Source organism: Sardina pilchardus, chromosome 18 (assembly GCF_963854185.1).
Source record: "Sardina pilchardus chromosome 18, fSarPil1.1, whole genome shotgun sequence".
In the NCBI taxonomy this organism is placed as follows: Eukaryota; Metazoa; Chordata; class Actinopteri; order Clupeiformes; family Clupeidae; genus Sardina; species Sardina pilchardus.
This window is the reverse complement of record NC_085011.1, coordinates 9264126-9281057: the sequence shown is the minus strand read 5'-3', so window position 1 is coordinate 9281057 and position 16932 is coordinate 9264126. Positions and strand designations below refer to the sequence as shown.

Genomic DNA, 16932 nt, shown 5'->3' with positions numbered 1-16932 from the left:
GGGTAACAATGTAGGGTTACAATAGAATTAGATAGATAGATAGATAGATAGATAGATAGATAGATTGATAGATACTTTATTGATCCCCAAGAGGAAATTCAAGAAATAGAAACAATATCCAACCATAGCTAGCGGACATTTCACATGGCATCTCTTGGCCAAGCTTCTATGTTGACAGACACCAAAGGAAGCACTCGAGGGGTAATTTTGTTAGCAGCTCCATTTTCACTGAGCAGACGAACTTCTATAACTGATGTTGTTTCTCCAAATGAATCCTGTGAGACAGAGGTCACTTAAGACAGAAAAGCGTAAAACACCTGAAACATTCAATTATCTGTGTCCTAAATGACTTGCACAGTGCATTAAAGGCACATCGCTCTATATTCTAGTGCCCTGTGCACATGGAAGCCACAGCCTCCCTGAAGCTCCTCACTCAGCCGCTTGTGTCGCTGGGGTGTCTTCTGCGATGATCCCCCCATCTTTCACTGATGCGCTGATGTAATGTATGCAAAAGACAGCGCGCCGTCTCTCAGGTGTTTCACCTGTAATTTCCCCGAAGAAGGCCTGAAACAACTGGACCCTCCTGGCAGGCCTCCACAGCGTGATGTTCTCTCGGCGTGCCAGTTTAATTTGGCCCCGTGCAGTCCCACTGATTAGATGTATCAACCTTAATTACTTCAGTAAACACTGACTGGAGTGTGTGGGCTCACAGGCTGATTAAAACAGCATCCGAACCAAAGGGAGAGGCACCCACAGTCACTCAGATGCCTGGGATAGTCCTGCATCCGCGGGAAAGACTTTGCGTCGGCGTCCCCCTAAGTGCCATGGTTCTGCTTGCCGCTGACCAAAGTAAGCTGGTTAAATATAGAGGTGTAATTCACATACACTGACTTGCAGTTCCTGAAACAGGAACACAGGGAAACATGCACACACACACACTATCACACACACATAGAACAGATGTGCACACACACAAACAAGCACATCTCATTTGCATGGCTTTTCCTGTTTAGTATGCCGTGCAATAGGATTCGGCTCAGCCGCCATCTTATCAGACTCGGGCTGCCCCATGTACACAATCAAGTTGTAATTAATTTGTCGTAATTGCAACTTTGGTGAGTCATTGCGTCTTGCATGACCTCTGCCAAGATTAAAGAGACCTTCCATTATGAGGCTTCACAGATATTGCTTGTTTTGTGTCATATTTTGAAACACTTTCTTTTTGAATTTTTGCACTCTTTTTGCTCCCTCTCTCTCTCTCTCTCTCTCTCTCTCTCTCTCTCTATATATATATATATATATATATATATATATATATATATATATATATATACAGTATATTTGTCTCAATTTGTTGCCAAGCTCTTAGATTATTCCCAAAAGAAATGCATTATACATTACAAGCATATGTAACTCGAGCCAAAACAGAAAGGTGTTTATGCTTCACTTTATGCACCTGGGACTCTATAGGGAATTGTTGAGAGCTGAGGAGATGGAAGACGCAAGGAGAGAGAATCTTATACACACTCATTAAATCCTTGTTATAAAAGAGTAAATTACATTTACAGTGAATGAAAAAAGCTGAGAGTGCTCTCAGGTGGTGAGTACAGCTAGAATCCTATGCGTTGTTGTTTTTCTTGTTCTTGTCCTTGTTTGATCTGGCTTTGTTTATGTGTTTGTTTTATCCAACTGTGAGGCGCTGGGTCCTCCTTGGTCTGTTCCGTAGTCATTACAATCCAATTCGCTCCCCAAGTCGTGGTCATAATTAGCTTTGACCTACATGCATATTAACACCCCCACTGTTTAGCAAACAGTCCAGCTCCACAAAACGCATTGCATGAATACAGCACTTTTAAACTGCCTCGCTTAATGCATGCGTTTGTTTCATTAAGGGAGCTCAGGGTTTGCAATTTGTCGAACAAAAACATCCCTTTTATGCCACGCTGTAAGGCTTTATGTCTTTCATCCCATTTCAGTCTGCGGCTATTTGGACGTAGCCGTCTCAGTGAGCGGACCAAAAAGTAGTTCAAGTAGTTAAAGTCAATGGCTATCATAACTACTGCAAAAAAAGAGCATTCCACTATATCTCCTATACATAGCATTTTGAATTCATCCTTCACTGAGGCTTGCCATTGGCCTCTGAATACAGGTGCAAGCATGTTTGACAAAGAGCTATCGTATCGTCCCAACTCCCAACTGCCCGTCCATTAGATAAAACAGTACCCAGAGTATTTGTTTGTTAATAGGAACTTCACTGAGTGAATTAGTGCATATTAAAGTTGCACTGTAACAGTTGTGTGTTGCATCACATGAATACAAAGTAGGAAGGTGTTAGGTGTCAGGCCTCACATATGCTCCTAATCGACGGCATTCCATGTTCTGGCTCCTCAACTTCCAGATGGTCGTGTTCCAGATGAATAGTCAGGGAGTATCCCTGTCTCAGCTCTCTTGCCCAGGCCAAGTCTTCACCACCCCCCCCCCCTCCCCCCTCTGTGGGATGGAGGCAGATTGAGCACTGGCATACTGTCCTCTGCCCTAGGGGAAGTTGTTACAAGTCAAGCTGCTGCTGCCCCAAGGAAATACATTCAGCCTAGTGGTTATGTAAGTTATTTCAGAGATGCTTTAAGATTTGCCAGTTTCCTCTGTATGGTTGTTCCTCCACAGCCCTCAAGTGAGACTATTATTGAGTTAGTCTGGATATATCATTATTATATGCTGAATACTAAACTGCAAGTTCAGGCCTTCGTGTAAATCTGTATACAGAGAGCGGGTTAAGACATGGTGTCAACTAATATCATCATTGCTTTACAGTATGTGTGGATTGTTCTTGTTGGAGTTACTCTTGTTGGAGTTACTTGGTGTTGAATTGCAATATGAAATTGCATGTGAGTTTTGTTACCATGAGTATATATCGGTTGTTGCTGTTTTGTATTCTATGTGGATGGCATGTATGCTTTTGAAGCATAAATGATGTTAACTGAGAAAAAGTTAGGAGAAGGAATAAAGAGAGGATAGATAGAAAACTTGGACAGGAAAAGAAAAAGAATAAAGGCAGAAATATATAAAAATATATTTTAAAAAAAAATTGAGGGAACATGAACAAGCCGAGAGCTGGTGGTTGCATCAGCTGTTGTGGATGAATGTGACAGGTGTTACTTTGTGTGTGTGTGTGTGTGTGTGTGTGTGTGTGTGTGTGTGTGTGTGTGTGAGAGTGTATGTGTGTGTGAGAGAGAGAGAGAGAGCGAGAGAGAGAGAGAGAGAGAGAGAGAGGAGAGAAAGAGGGAGAGAGGTTTCTTGACTATCTCCCTCACTGGAGGGATGGCTGCTAGATAGTGAGCAAACACCCTCACAAAGAGTATGTGTTGCATTTGCACAGTCTTCAACAGAGTCTCCTGTGAGCACAAATGTATGCTAAAACATGCAGCTATCTTGTTTGGTGATATGGACACCATTCAATGCAAAAAAAAAAAAAAAAAAAAATGCCAGTAACTTCCTTTGCTACCTGTCTATAGAGAAATAGCTGTTTATCATTCTATATACAGATAGAATACCGAGACATGACTGTGAAAATGAATATGAGTGAATATTCAGAATGAGTCGTGCTGCCTGGTGCTCGGAGGCCAGAAGTGATGTCTGTTTGATGAATATGTATCCAACGCCAGATCTCAGCCATCTTCATCAGCCGTCTTTTTTTTTTTTTTTTTTTTTTTTCTTTTTTAAGACGTGTTATTTATACGCTCTTGGTTGTCGGTTGTCATGATTGGGCGCACAATGGATTTATTTCTCTTTTTAATAGCATTGTCTCCTCTCTGCTGCGGAGGTCTAAATAATAGATCACGGCTCAGCTCGGTTATTAGAGGAAGCATTGCATAACTGGCATCATTTGCACATCAACAATTTGACATCTGTTACATCACGAGCAGGCTTATTTACATGCGTGGGGTTGATACAGTATGTAACATGTGGTTATGTGGAGTGATATACAGTCGTCTAGTGTTTATCAAAGCTGTTGAAACATGTTTATGTTAGCTAGGCCTGCCTACATATTGTTTTAGGTTTCTTCAGAGAGACAGTTGAGGAAAAATATCAATTTTGTGGGAAAGAAATCAATAACATCTCTTTGCGCAACCTTTTTGCCCTTGGATTCTGTTTGTGGCTACAACCATGAATTCTCGCTGAATTCTGAAGGTTGTGCCTTTTCTTGCTAGAGTATGTATTGCACCAAATCCGAGTATATAATCCATATTTCTTTCGCTGGGTACGCCGTTCATCAATACCAAATGTTTTGCAGCTGTTTGACACTTCACTATGTTATAGCTAGGCCTACATATTGTATGGTGTATGATATGTCACCATGCATTTAAGTAGTCCAGGTAAATTTGTAGATCAAAATAATCTGAAAATACTAAAAATAAAACCATGAAATCATCCAAAATCTATAAACATTCCACAGCCTCACATATTAACCATATGGTGCACGCCAACATAATTTTATCACGTACATATGCATGTCAGTGTCATAATTCATGATCAGCATGTCATGAGCGTGTAGATATGCCCCTTGGATCACTCTCAGGTGTGAGTCTTAATTATGCAAATGGGACTGAATAAAACATCGGTATATGCACCATACGACCCTAACCACACGGACGAGCCATGTCAGATGCGCGTCCAGGGAAACGGGCAGGAAGTCTATTGTTTGGTCTCCCTGCCGACCTATTGCAAATCCGTCATGACGACCGGCCGCCTCGGTGCTGGCTCCCCAGAAGCTGCTGAAGGCGAGCTCAGATAGCTCTGTCTCCTTCACAATTAGCAAGCTGGGTGCCCGTCCCGCCAATAACAATCATCCAGGCTCTCTTTGGCGGGGAAAGGGAGGCTGTTCCACTCGGTTTGCTGTGTGATAAGGAATAACTGTTAATGGAAGTGCCTACCAAAAGAAAGAGAAACACGTTCAATCCAACACCCTCGATCTGCAATTTCCCATTTCTCCTACGTGACAGCCATGCCTGTCCATCTGAGAAATATCTTGAGATAATACATTCACTGGGGCTATTTTGTAGTATTATTTTATGTTACACTATTGCAATTATAGTGTGTTATTAAAATCTAATAATTCAAATCTTCATAGTCTTTAATATCAATTGTCATGTTAATCAGATTTAATTAAAAGGATATTATCAGTATCCAGTATCTATATGAATGTCAGGATATTCATATCAGATGTCCAGGATATAAACTAACACTGAATATAGAATATACATAATACACTATTTTAGTATATTATGTACAGCTTATGACAGCTTGCGCATAGCCTTACTTTCCCCCTGTGGGTGTTGTTGGTGCATTGTGGGTGAATTAGGGACACGTCCACGTGTCCTTCACCGTACCCGTGCTCCGTCCACATGGAGGACACCCCTCCCCGGGCTAGCCCTGGCCAGGTGACATCACCAGGAGCGAGAGCCGCTGGTCTGCGGTCGGTGGGAGTGGCGGGGGGGTGCGGAGGGGCCGGCCCCAGGACGCAGCGGCCACACACTGATGGATGGGGAAGTGATGTCAGAGACCCGCGGTGGCTCCGAGCGCGAGGCGGCCACGGCAGTCGACAGGGCGTATCCATCACCTTGTCCCCCTTCTGGGCCTGATGATTAAACCTGCCCTTCACTGCTGGGTGGAAGCACACACACACACACACACACACACACACACACACACACACACACACACACCTGTATGTGTAGGCTATATTTACACATACGCACTCACACAACGACAAACACACTCAAGAGAATGCATATACACTCAAAGGAAACAGGTGCACATATAACATAATGACAATCAGCAAAATACCTCCCTGCCACATTCACACACCTATACACATTCATGCATACATTCACTGCTCACACATACCGTCTCAAATGCACACATACAGTGTCCGAGCACGTTGAATAAGATCAGCTGTCCTCGCAACCCATCAGCTGTGAATTGCCACCGCTGCGCGCCCTGATTTGTGCCGCCTGTTCAGGCCGAACCTCACCCAGAGCGGGCGCCAGTGATGAGGGGCCGGGCGCCTGAGTGACAGGAGATGGATGAGGGACACGGCGGAATATGGAGCAGCTCCGCTGATTGATGCAGTGGAGACTGAGTGCCATCACTTCTCTGCTGTCACCAGGAGAGACTTTTGGCAGTTTGATGGGTGGATGCACCTAGAGGACATCAATTGGGTACGCCCGAAGTTGATAAAGAACTCCATATTTTAAGGATTTTTAGAGTAAGGGATACTCTCGTTTTTCGGGGGGGGGGGGGGGGTTATGTATTATTGTTATTATTATTATTTGTATTTTCGTTTTAGCTAAGTTCATTCCATCAACATGTTGACAGGTGGATTCCTTAGAGGTGTAAAATGATGTCATCAAGGGTTGTTATCATGAAGTGAGTACCATCGTCACCCTTGTGACAGTAGGAGGGGTCCATGGGTTTTCATTGAGTTTGGTCGATGCTTATTTTCAGTGAAGGAATAAGGATGCCATAATTCCTTTGTGTGTGTGTGTTTGTGAGTGTGTGTGTGTGAGACAATGACAAAAAGAAAAAGATGTGCTTAGTAATGTTACAGTACACAGCAACATGAAAAGGAAACAATACTTCACGCCTGTTACACCCAAACACTTCATGGGATTCATGTTGTGTTATGGAGGATTAATCTTATTTCACTCTCATTTTCACTGCACGTATTTGTTGTACCCAAAACATTCCATTTATGTTTAAATTGCACTGCAGACTGCTATAGCACCCAACCATATGGCCCGCTGAAGAACATTGTGTTCTCTCTATACTTTCAGGCTAAGTTTAAGAAAAGAAGGTAGTGTTGACAACTCACGAACTGTCAAGTGGCATACAATACTGTGAGAGTAGTACATACATACATACAAAGAAATCACAGCTTGCTCTTCGTTTTTTTTTTTTTTTTTTTTTAAATACGTGTAAATGTATTCCACACAAATGTCCTTCAGTTAAGAACAGAGTGTGTGCCTGTTCAGGGAGCAGCAATCAACTGAAGTCATTTTTTTATTTTTTCTGTGGGCAACAAACCACATCTTGACTTTGAGCTGATTGATATGGGATTAGCGTTTTTTATTCCCTCAATCAAGTGCAGTTCACTTTTTAGCTTGTTTATTTTGAACTGCTGTTAATCATGAGGCTTAAATTTAGAGTTTGCATGTTTCTGTACTCCAAGGGGAAGCGGATGAAGCCCAGATTTCACGCCGAGACATTTGGCGCAGCATGAAATGAGTGAAGCACTTGCATTCAAGAATGGACTTTGCTTTGCTTTGCTTTGTTTTGTAAATCAACCTACAGTATGTGCAATATAAGGAGTGTAGGCTCCATTGTACTCTGTTTTACCTGCTTCAGTATTAGCTACAGAACTTGCTTTTTTATTTTCTTTAAGTTCATGTAAATGAACCGGCAAGATTTTCATTTGATCAATTGTCTCAGGGTTTTGATTGTTTCTTCTTTTTTTTGTTCCATCCCTACAACCGAGTTTTCTTTTTGCCGTATCACTGTATCTTTTTTCCATTGTTCAAACGCAGAGGATGAGTTCTCCTTCCCTTGCCTCATTATGCAGTTGTCGGTACAAAACAATTGTTATCACTTCACCCCCCCCCCCCCCCCCCCCCCACACACACACACACACACACACACACACACACACACACACCATGCCATTTTTATTTCCTGTAATTAATCCTGTTGGTGTTTGTTTGGTGGCTGGGACCCCCTCTCTGTAATGGCTCCATGAGTGACGGCGCCATCTTTCATTATGCCCATCACATCAATAATTCATTGTGTGGTCCGGCTCCCTGGCTGTGATTAGCCATCAGCCACCCAAATTGTCTCCCACGTGGCAGACAAAGATGAGCAGAAAAACAAGAAGAAAACAGAGCTAGATAGGAAAAGTTTTTTTTTGTTTTCCCCTGTTTCTCTATCTCTCTCTCTCTCTCTCTCTCTCTCTCTCTCTCTCTCTCTCTCTCTCTCTCTCTCTCTCTCTCTCTCTCTCGATTCTCGAATGTAGTTTTTTCTTTTTTTGGTTATTCCCTGCAAATACGCCATGTTCCAATTTGAACTGTGAACATGATTGTGTTACATAGCGCTGTTTCAAATATCGGCGAGAAGCGGAGCGGGAAATGAATAGCATGAGACGAGCGTGAGGATCGGTCGCCAGGCAGGTTCCTAATTGTGCCAGATCCTGCCTTGTGGAATGGAGATGGAGAAGAGAGAGCTGCAGTATGTTCCGTCTTCTCCACTGCAGTACGGCTGTGCTCTTTCTTTTCAGCTCCCTTATTAGTCTACCCGCTCTCAATGCTCTGCCCATACACACACACACACACACACACACACACAACTAAAACAGCAGCTGCAGTGCTAGGCTAGCCACCCACATAGCTCATGATTGGTCACTGAGGTGATCATGTGATCGCGTGTGTGTGCATGTTCGTGTGCGTGTGCGTGTGTGTGTGTGTGATTCTGATCTTCCATTCTTTACTTCTCGCCCACCTCCCTCATCTCTCTTCCTCCCGCCTGTCAGCGTCGGAGTGACTCGGAGGCTCCACAGATCAGTGGCGGAGTCGCTGAAGTCTCCTCCGATCCGCACCCCATTAATCTTGCTCATCGCCCTGCCCCCGGCCCAAACTCTCCTGTCACCGCGTCTCACCGCCGAGGTCAGGCGAGGTCTTCGCCTCTCTGCATCCCGTCTCTCTTCTCCTCCGCACAAAGAGCAGATGAGGAGACAGATGGCTGAAATGAAATAAGTGCTGAGCATTATCTCATATTTAAACACTTCCAAGTCAGTCGAAAATATTTTTTTATGAAAGGCTGAAAAGACAGCAGTCATCGTATGCTGCTATCCCAAATATTTTTTTGGTGTAATACATTTTATTGAATGAAATATGGAAAGCACTAACTACAATGGCTTTCCTCAGCCAAGAGCTCTGAAGAAGACTGACCCCGGAGAGACATCATTCACGTTATTGAAATCGACCTAGTAACAGACAGAAGCGGAACGCCATTGTCTCTCTCTCCCCATTGTAGCGCAGCTTCCTCAATGACACCCTTTTTGTCATTGACTCACTTTGCTGCGGGAGAACCACGCTTGATTAGGCTCGATGTACGTGCGGCTAACCAGCCCATTGGCACATCATCGCCCACTCCTGCCACGTGCGAGGAGGGCACAGACACTTGGCTATAGCACCAGCATGCTCATCCGCCGATAGAAGAGAGGGAAAGAGAGGGAAAGAGAGTGAGGAGAGGGAGGGGAGGAGTAGAGAGGAGAGGTGCTCCCCCCCCTCCCTTTCCCTGTCATGTTTTTAGGCAGAGGTTGAGTGTGCGAAGCACGCCACCATCCATTAATCTTGAGCCTGGCCCGCGTGTATATTAGGATGACAAATTTGGCACTGTCGCCCCATCAGGGACTGGGACCGCATGTCAAAATGGAGGCAAAGTCAGGGAGCCTATGATTTGTGGGCAAGCTTATCATCACTTTTTTCCCCCCTCTCTCTCGTTCTCTGCAACATCTCTCTCTCTCTCTATCTATCTCTCTCTCTCTCTCTCTCTCTCTCTCTCTCTCTCTCTCTCTCTCTCTCACACACTCTCTTCCTGCTTGGCTTTCCCCAGTGCATCACATTTTCACATCTCTTTTTTGCTTCTCTCTCTCACTCAAACGCTCTCACACTTTTTTTTATTTTTTATACGCTATCACATTTTTATATCCTCTCACACTTCAAACTTTTTGGCTGATGCTACTGAAATTCTAATTTTCTGCTTTTCTTTTTTTTCTATTCCTGTTTCATTTTAAACTCCTCCATTAATCACGTCCTAAAATTATATGACACTAAACTACAGACAAGATAATTTATTCTAGACAATTTCAGTCCCATTTTCTTTCAGGTTGGTCCACGGCATTGCCTTGCACATTTTAATGAAATTCTTCAAATAAAAAAAAAAGAAAATAGTCACATCATGCCAGTTTCCTATTTGTGATTAAAACTCTGATCGAGTCCATTGTATCCATTTGAGCAAAGCACAGACCAGAATAATACCTTGTTTCCAAGACGGACAACCTTGGCATTGCCCATGTCAATTCTTATTCTTCACCATATTTGGTGTTGCTGCCCCCAAAAATTCTCCTCAATTCTTCTCTTTCTAACCTTGATGCTGTTCTAAGGTCTTTCCATAATATGCTCTCTAGCTAACCTTGTGGCAATGTTCTGTTCTATTGGACTGTGCACCGGAGAGGCCCCCATAGGACACCCACTCACTCCAATCTCGGTGTTCGGGGGGGCGTCGTGGGATTGAGGTAGCCCGTGCCCATGACAGGTTGAAGGGCTGCTCCTCTGGTCGTTGTCACCCTGGTCATTCCCATATGGCCATATCCCGCTCCCCGGTGGATCACGTCGTTTACGAGCAGAACCCCCCGCAATCAGTCCAGATTGGTTCAGAGGCCATCGGGCAGACGGCCGTCGCTTTTAGATTCGATTTCAGATAGCTCCCATATCGAGGCGTGGGGAAGGTGTTTCTGCGCTATTGATGAAGGGGGAGGGCAGGGAGATGTGGCAGCAGGTACTTGAGCGCAGAGGGATTTCATAAATGAGAAATGTGGAAAGGGAGAGGGAGGCAGGGACCAACCGGGGGGTTCGAAGAGGGGCCCATTGTTGTCTGTGCATGAAATATCTGTGGACAGAGAGGATGTATGCAACACTAGTGCTTTGGATTATGAGTAGACAGGTGCATTGTGGGAAGTGTCAGTGAGACCCACTATTTCATTGAGCCTGAGAAGCGTTTGAAAAGATATGGATGTGTGGTAAATAAGTCACAGTGTGCACATTTGTGTGTGAGAGTGAGCGCACAGGTATGTGTGAGCGTGTGTGTGTGTGTGTGTGTGTGTGTGTGTGTGTGTGTGTGTGTGTGTTAGTGTGTTGGTGTGTGTGTGCCGCATGCTCAGGAGCTATTTGTAAAACAGGAAGATCAGGAGCTAACAGCGTCCTCTGGTCCCCTGCAGCCACTCCGGAGGCTGTGGCCCTCGTTTCCCGCACCCCGGGGCTGCCAGGCGGGCGCACACACACACACACACACACACACACACCCATCTCCAGCAGCCGACGTACTGTACTGTCGGCTACCGCCCTCACTGACACTCATTTAATAGCACCATGTTTCAGCAGGAAGGGGGAGTTCACTGGTGTGAGAACAAGAGTAGGATATCTACACCAAGTTAAAGTCGGATGCAGTTCTTTTTTTTTTCCCAGTAGCCTAGCCATACAGTGTGGAGGGAAAATTCTGCAATGCAGTACTCACTCACTCTGGGCACTTATTTTCACACAATCAATCTTTATTTCACCGTGTGAGCCAACAGAGAGAGGAATCGTTTGATGAGTATGTCTTGAAACAGATGGTTATTCTATTTGCTGTGCATTCACTCCGATGCCTTTATATAAACCAGTAATTCAGACTTTTTTAAATCAATACTTCACAAGGTTTTATTTTTACTTTTGGCACAGTTGCTCCAAAGTACCAAATTTCATACTCTGTATGTGTGTGTGTGTGTGTGTGTGTGTGTGTGTGTGCGCGCACGCGCTCATTTACAAGATGACAGTTGAGTTTATTAGCAACTTCCTGGCTACTTGGTGACTGTAACAGATTGCACTAAAAATAGGGCCTGGGTCTGTCATAGAAGAAATGTATTTTCAGTAGAAATGCCGAAGGGAAAATAGCAATTAAGCAGAACTCTTGACTGGGACTCTGTCAGGAACACACACACATACTCACACACAAAGGTGTCAAACTTAAGAAAATAGTGCAGTTTTGCATTTTACAATCGAAAGATATGGCTAGATTATTATTTTCTTAGTTTAGACGGAAGTTAGATGGCCCTGGCTATACAGTATACTTGAGGACCAAATCCATGGAAGAGTTCAGCTTCCCACCTGGGGTTCAGGTTTTATACTTGTTTTGGTTGCACGCGGTCATTCATAATGAGTGTCCCAGATTCCTGCCCAAGTGTTAGAAACCATGAGAGAGAGAGAGAGGGAGAGTTAAAAATATGATCAATGCCAAGAGGAGAAAATATGAACAGAGAGAGAGAGAGATAGAGAGAGATAGAAAGAGAGATATATAGAGAGAGAGTTAAAAACATGATCAATGCCAGGAGGATAAAATATGAACACAGAGAGAGAGAGAGAGAGAGATGAGTCTTTCGGGGAGAGGGCACGCTGGCAGAGCCCAGTCTTGAAGGAGGTGCGGACGCGAGAAGCCGTCCCTTGGTGGCGCGTGTCCCTCCAAAGCGGCCGTAATGAGTGGTGTGGGTGTGAGGACTGGCGCCGGAGACTCAGCTGTGCGGCCTTCTAATTAACGCTGAGAAAAAGTGTGCAGCCCGTCGCCCCCTCTCTCCAGCGCCTTCTCTCTCTCTCTATCTCTCTCTCTCTCTCTCTCTCTCTCTCTCTCTCTCTCTCTCTCTCTCTCTCTCACTTTCTATCCCCAATGTCACTTTGTTCTCCTTCGTCTCTCCCTCCCCTCCCCTCCCCTCTCCTTCCCTCTGGTCTGTCTACCTTTTCTCTTTCTCTCCCCCCCTCCTCACTTGTCTGCACTGTATCTCACTCTCACACTCTCATCTTCTCTCTCTCTCTCTCCCTGTCTTTCTCTATATGACGGGCTATCACACACATACACACACACACACACACACACACACACACACACATACACACACACTCACATACAAACCCACCTCTGTCTCACACTCCTCTCAAACACACCTCTGTCTTTCACATTTCTCATTATAGAAACTTGGGCACTGGTCTGGTCCACCAATGCGCCGTGAATGTCTCTGGTACACTGTGTAGTTAGTTAGAGCCCCCCAGGGTTCTCTTGGTGCTGCGCTAGTGTGAAATGTGTTCTGCGTGGAAATGTTACAGGGAGTGCAGAGCCAACCCCCCCTCCCACACACACACACATACACAACACAGACACACACACACACACACACACAAACGCAAACACACACACACACACACACACACACACACACACATATGTTGCAGGGTTGGTTATGCTTCCCTGAATTTCCCCACTTTTCCCTGCATATTCTACGCATACATACACACACACCTCCAGACATAGTCTGTGTATTTAGGGAATAAAGCTTATTCCCCCCATTGATATATTTATTTCATTTCTTCGCCTCATCTCTATTTTAGCAGCCTGTTATTGCGGCGCTACTTGGCAGGCTGTGCTAATCTATAACATGGAAAATCCCGCTCAGGCAGCCCCGATGACAGCGAGTAGTGGGAGACAAACATTATTTGGAGTGGAACTTGTAAATAATTAGGGATTTTTTAAATGATTTCTCCCCCCCGTTCCCTTCTCTCCCACAAGCTACTTGCTGCTGTGAGAAATTCATTAAGAGACTGTCATGGGACATGAGGCACGTTTGCATACACCACTAACGATGAAAAACAAATCTTGTTTGAACAAATATACATCAACAAACGGTTTCTATTCAGGATAGACTGGAAATGGCAAAGCGGATTTGAGGCCTAAGATATTCATGAATACATTCACCACCATGTGTTGAATGGCACAGCAAATGATGTGCTAACTGCTGGTGTGCTTTGGAGGCTATCGTCTTGATTGGCAGTTAAACCTCTGTCTTTTAGGTAATGCCAGGTGTGTGAGGAATGTTGTTCAGCTTGGCTGTAAGTGTGTGTGTGTGTGTGTGTGTGTGTGTGTGTGTGTGTGTGTCTGTGTGTGTCTGTGTGTGTCTGTGTGTGTGTATGTCTGTTTGTGTGTATTTCTCTGTTTGTCTGTCTGTGTGTGCGTGTGTGTGTGTGTGTCTGTGTGTGTGTGTGTGTGTGTGTGTGTGTGTGTGTGTGGATCTGTCTGTCTGTCTGTACACACACTGTGTGTTAATGAAAGTGTGTGTGTGTGTGTGTGTGTGTGTGTGTGTGTGTGTGTGTGTGTACTCGGCTGCTGCTGCAGTGGCCAGCTGAGGCAGAGGAGTTGGGAGAGCGGCTCCTGCCCACCTCGTTAGAGGGTGTTGTGTGCAGTGACAGTAGCCTGCTGGAAGATGTATGGCAGTTGGGAGCAAGATGGTGTCTGGGGAGTGAGACTGAGGCTCCAGACCGTGTACCCCCCCCCCCCCCCACACACACACACACACACTCACACACACCTCTCTCTCTCACACACACATGCGTTAATACTGAGCCTCAGGTCTAACAACAGCTGCTCAGTGTTAAATAAAGGGGAAAAGGCCCTTTCTTCCCCATCAGGAGAGCAGATGGAACAGTCAGCCTATACCTAACAGCTGTCCTGGCTGACCTTTTCATTCTGATTGTATACGCTTCATTTTTTAAATGTTTATCGGAAAACTTTCTATGCATTTAAAAGTGCTTCACTAGCTCAGACAGGTGAATAAGGTCTGACATGGTGCATGGCGGTGAATTGTAGGAAATATCAATTATGAATGACCATATTATCAGATTTACTTTATGTGTGACCGGTGGCAGATTGAAAGTAAAACGACAATGGATATGGACTTTAGACACACCATATCAGCACCATATCAGCAGTTGTTATGCACTACTGTTGAGGCATTATGGAATCCATTCAAAGGAGATGTGTTATAAGGACCATATACTGTCGGAGACTCACTTCCTCCTATTCAGTCTGCACTTCCTCCTATTCAGTCAGCACTTTATTGTGCCCGCTGGTTTGAAGTACCTATGCTCTGTGACCCAGTTCCGTGTGATGCAGCAGTGCACGTCTGAGACGTGCTCTATCTATCCATATGTGCTGAGAGGACTGCAGTGTTCAGATGCAGCGCTTCCGATGTTCCGTCATTACTTTTTAATATCAGATGTGTAGGCGATAAATTATTACTCCTTAAGAGGTATATAATGGACGTTAACACACTCTAGAGCTCATTTAAATACTGTTGCGAGATGTGAAGATTTGTCCCAGTGCCAGCCCCTATATTCTATGGGACTTTAGTAAGACATGTGCTTATATTTAGCTTATTAAGCAACAGGGACGAGTCGATCATCGATGAGCGAGACGTATAGCTGCAGTATATTCATTGTCGTCCCGGACGACGATGAATATACTGCAGCTATACGTCTCGCTCATCGATGATACATTGTGGGCCAAACCACTAATGTAGTTGCTAAAGCAACTGAGGAAAGGCAATTCCGTTGGTTGTTATGTACAGATCTTATGGTAGCAGGCTGTGAAATGGCCAGGAGTCAGCACTGCCTGAATGAAAGGTGTGCACTTGCTGAATGCTAATGTAATGGAGTGAAGGTAAAAAAAAAACAGTACAAATAAGAAAAGAAACAAAAAAAGAACCTCCTGAAATAAGTCCTTCAAAGTCGCCTCATGTTGAGCCATCATTCTGTTTGGTACCCACTAGAAAGAGCGCTACATTATCACGGAGAAGACAGAGGGAAGTGGCACGCCTTAGGTCCGTGAGAGGTCCCATGGGACAAATGGCATGTTGACTGCAATAACAATCAGCAAGCAGATAAAACGGCGATGCTCGTCGACGAGCTGAGCTGAGCAATCCAGGACACACTCCTCAGTGCCCATCCTGTCTCATGATAAGGTCGCTGATCAAATAGCCAAACAACCAGCCAAGCGAAGCTTCAGACATCTCCACAGCCCATCATTGCCACAGCAAGAGCCCGAATGTTGACTTTTAATAAGCTGCCTCTGCAGACAGCCGTAGCCCTGCTGTCTTTTGATGAATATCCAAAAGTTCTCTCGCTTCTTCCCACTAGTGCGTCGAGTGAGTTTCTATGGTAACGTGAAGCACAGTGGTCTCTGCTGCACTGCCCCCAGGCTTTATCCTACAGACCTTGGGTTTTTTAAAAAAAGAATCCAAACTGTTGGATGGTACTACAGATGGCTTAACCTGGCAACAGTGCATAAAGTCTACACAGCTGTGTTCCATTAATTGAGCCTTTTGAATGGAACACATTGAATTTCCTTCATCTGAAACATGAAGGTTGAATATGCGTTAGGAAATACAAAAGAGCATGGTAAGAAAACTGGTGGTGTTACCAGGTGTTGTATGAATTGAAGGAGGCATTGAGAATGGAATGCGTGGAGCTATGAAATTCAAGGAATTTTTGTGTGTGTGTTTTCCTGTATGAATCCCACAGCGGTTAGTTGCCTCAGGTCATGGTCTTCCCACAATGGTACCTTTGCTCTGAAGGTCAATGAGAATCAATGGCAAAGGTCTTAGCTCACTCAGTCAAGGTCAGGTTATACATGAATATATCTGACTCTCTTCTCCAAACATTCTGTAAATAACTAGGGGCATATTTCAACTCTTTTCCACCAAAATGCAAAGGTTACTTTGGTCACAGGCACATTTGCAACAGCGTAGGTCAAATAAAACAGAAATCGGAAGCAAATATACCAAAGCACTCTGAAGAGGCCATCTAGAGAAAGCTGAGTTTGGGTGGGAGGAGCTGGAGCTGGAGCTGGGTGATGTCTTCAGTGTCCGAGTGACTTTCAGCCCATTTCCAAAGAGACGCTCCCATGTGCCAGAGAGCATTCATCATCCTAGTCGAGGGCTTCAAACAGCAGAGAGCAGAGCAGAGGAAGTAAAAACAGAAAGAGACTGTGTGTGTGTGTGTGTGTGTGTGTGTGTGTGTGTGTGTGTGTGTGTGTGTGTGTGTGTGTGTGGAGGGGGGTGGTGCTCCTCGGAGAGATACAGACAGGTCATCACACAGCAAGGTGTGTGAGAGTGCTGAGCTACCGGAAACCCAGCGGGACTCTCAGCTCAAGCACCATCCTCTCTGCCCAGGGCTGGACACACACACACACACACACACACACACACACACACACACACACAAACACACACTTTACCCCAGACGAGGC

The 16932-nt window shown here is 44.8% G+C and overlaps 1 protein-coding gene across 15 annotated transcripts in view; it reads left to right on the top strand.

The window, feature by feature from the left end:
* Window positions 1-16932, top strand: part of LOC134063546 (neurexin-1a-like) — a 277854-nt gene that overhangs the window by 240189 nt on the left and 20733 nt on the right. The window lies entirely within an intron of this gene.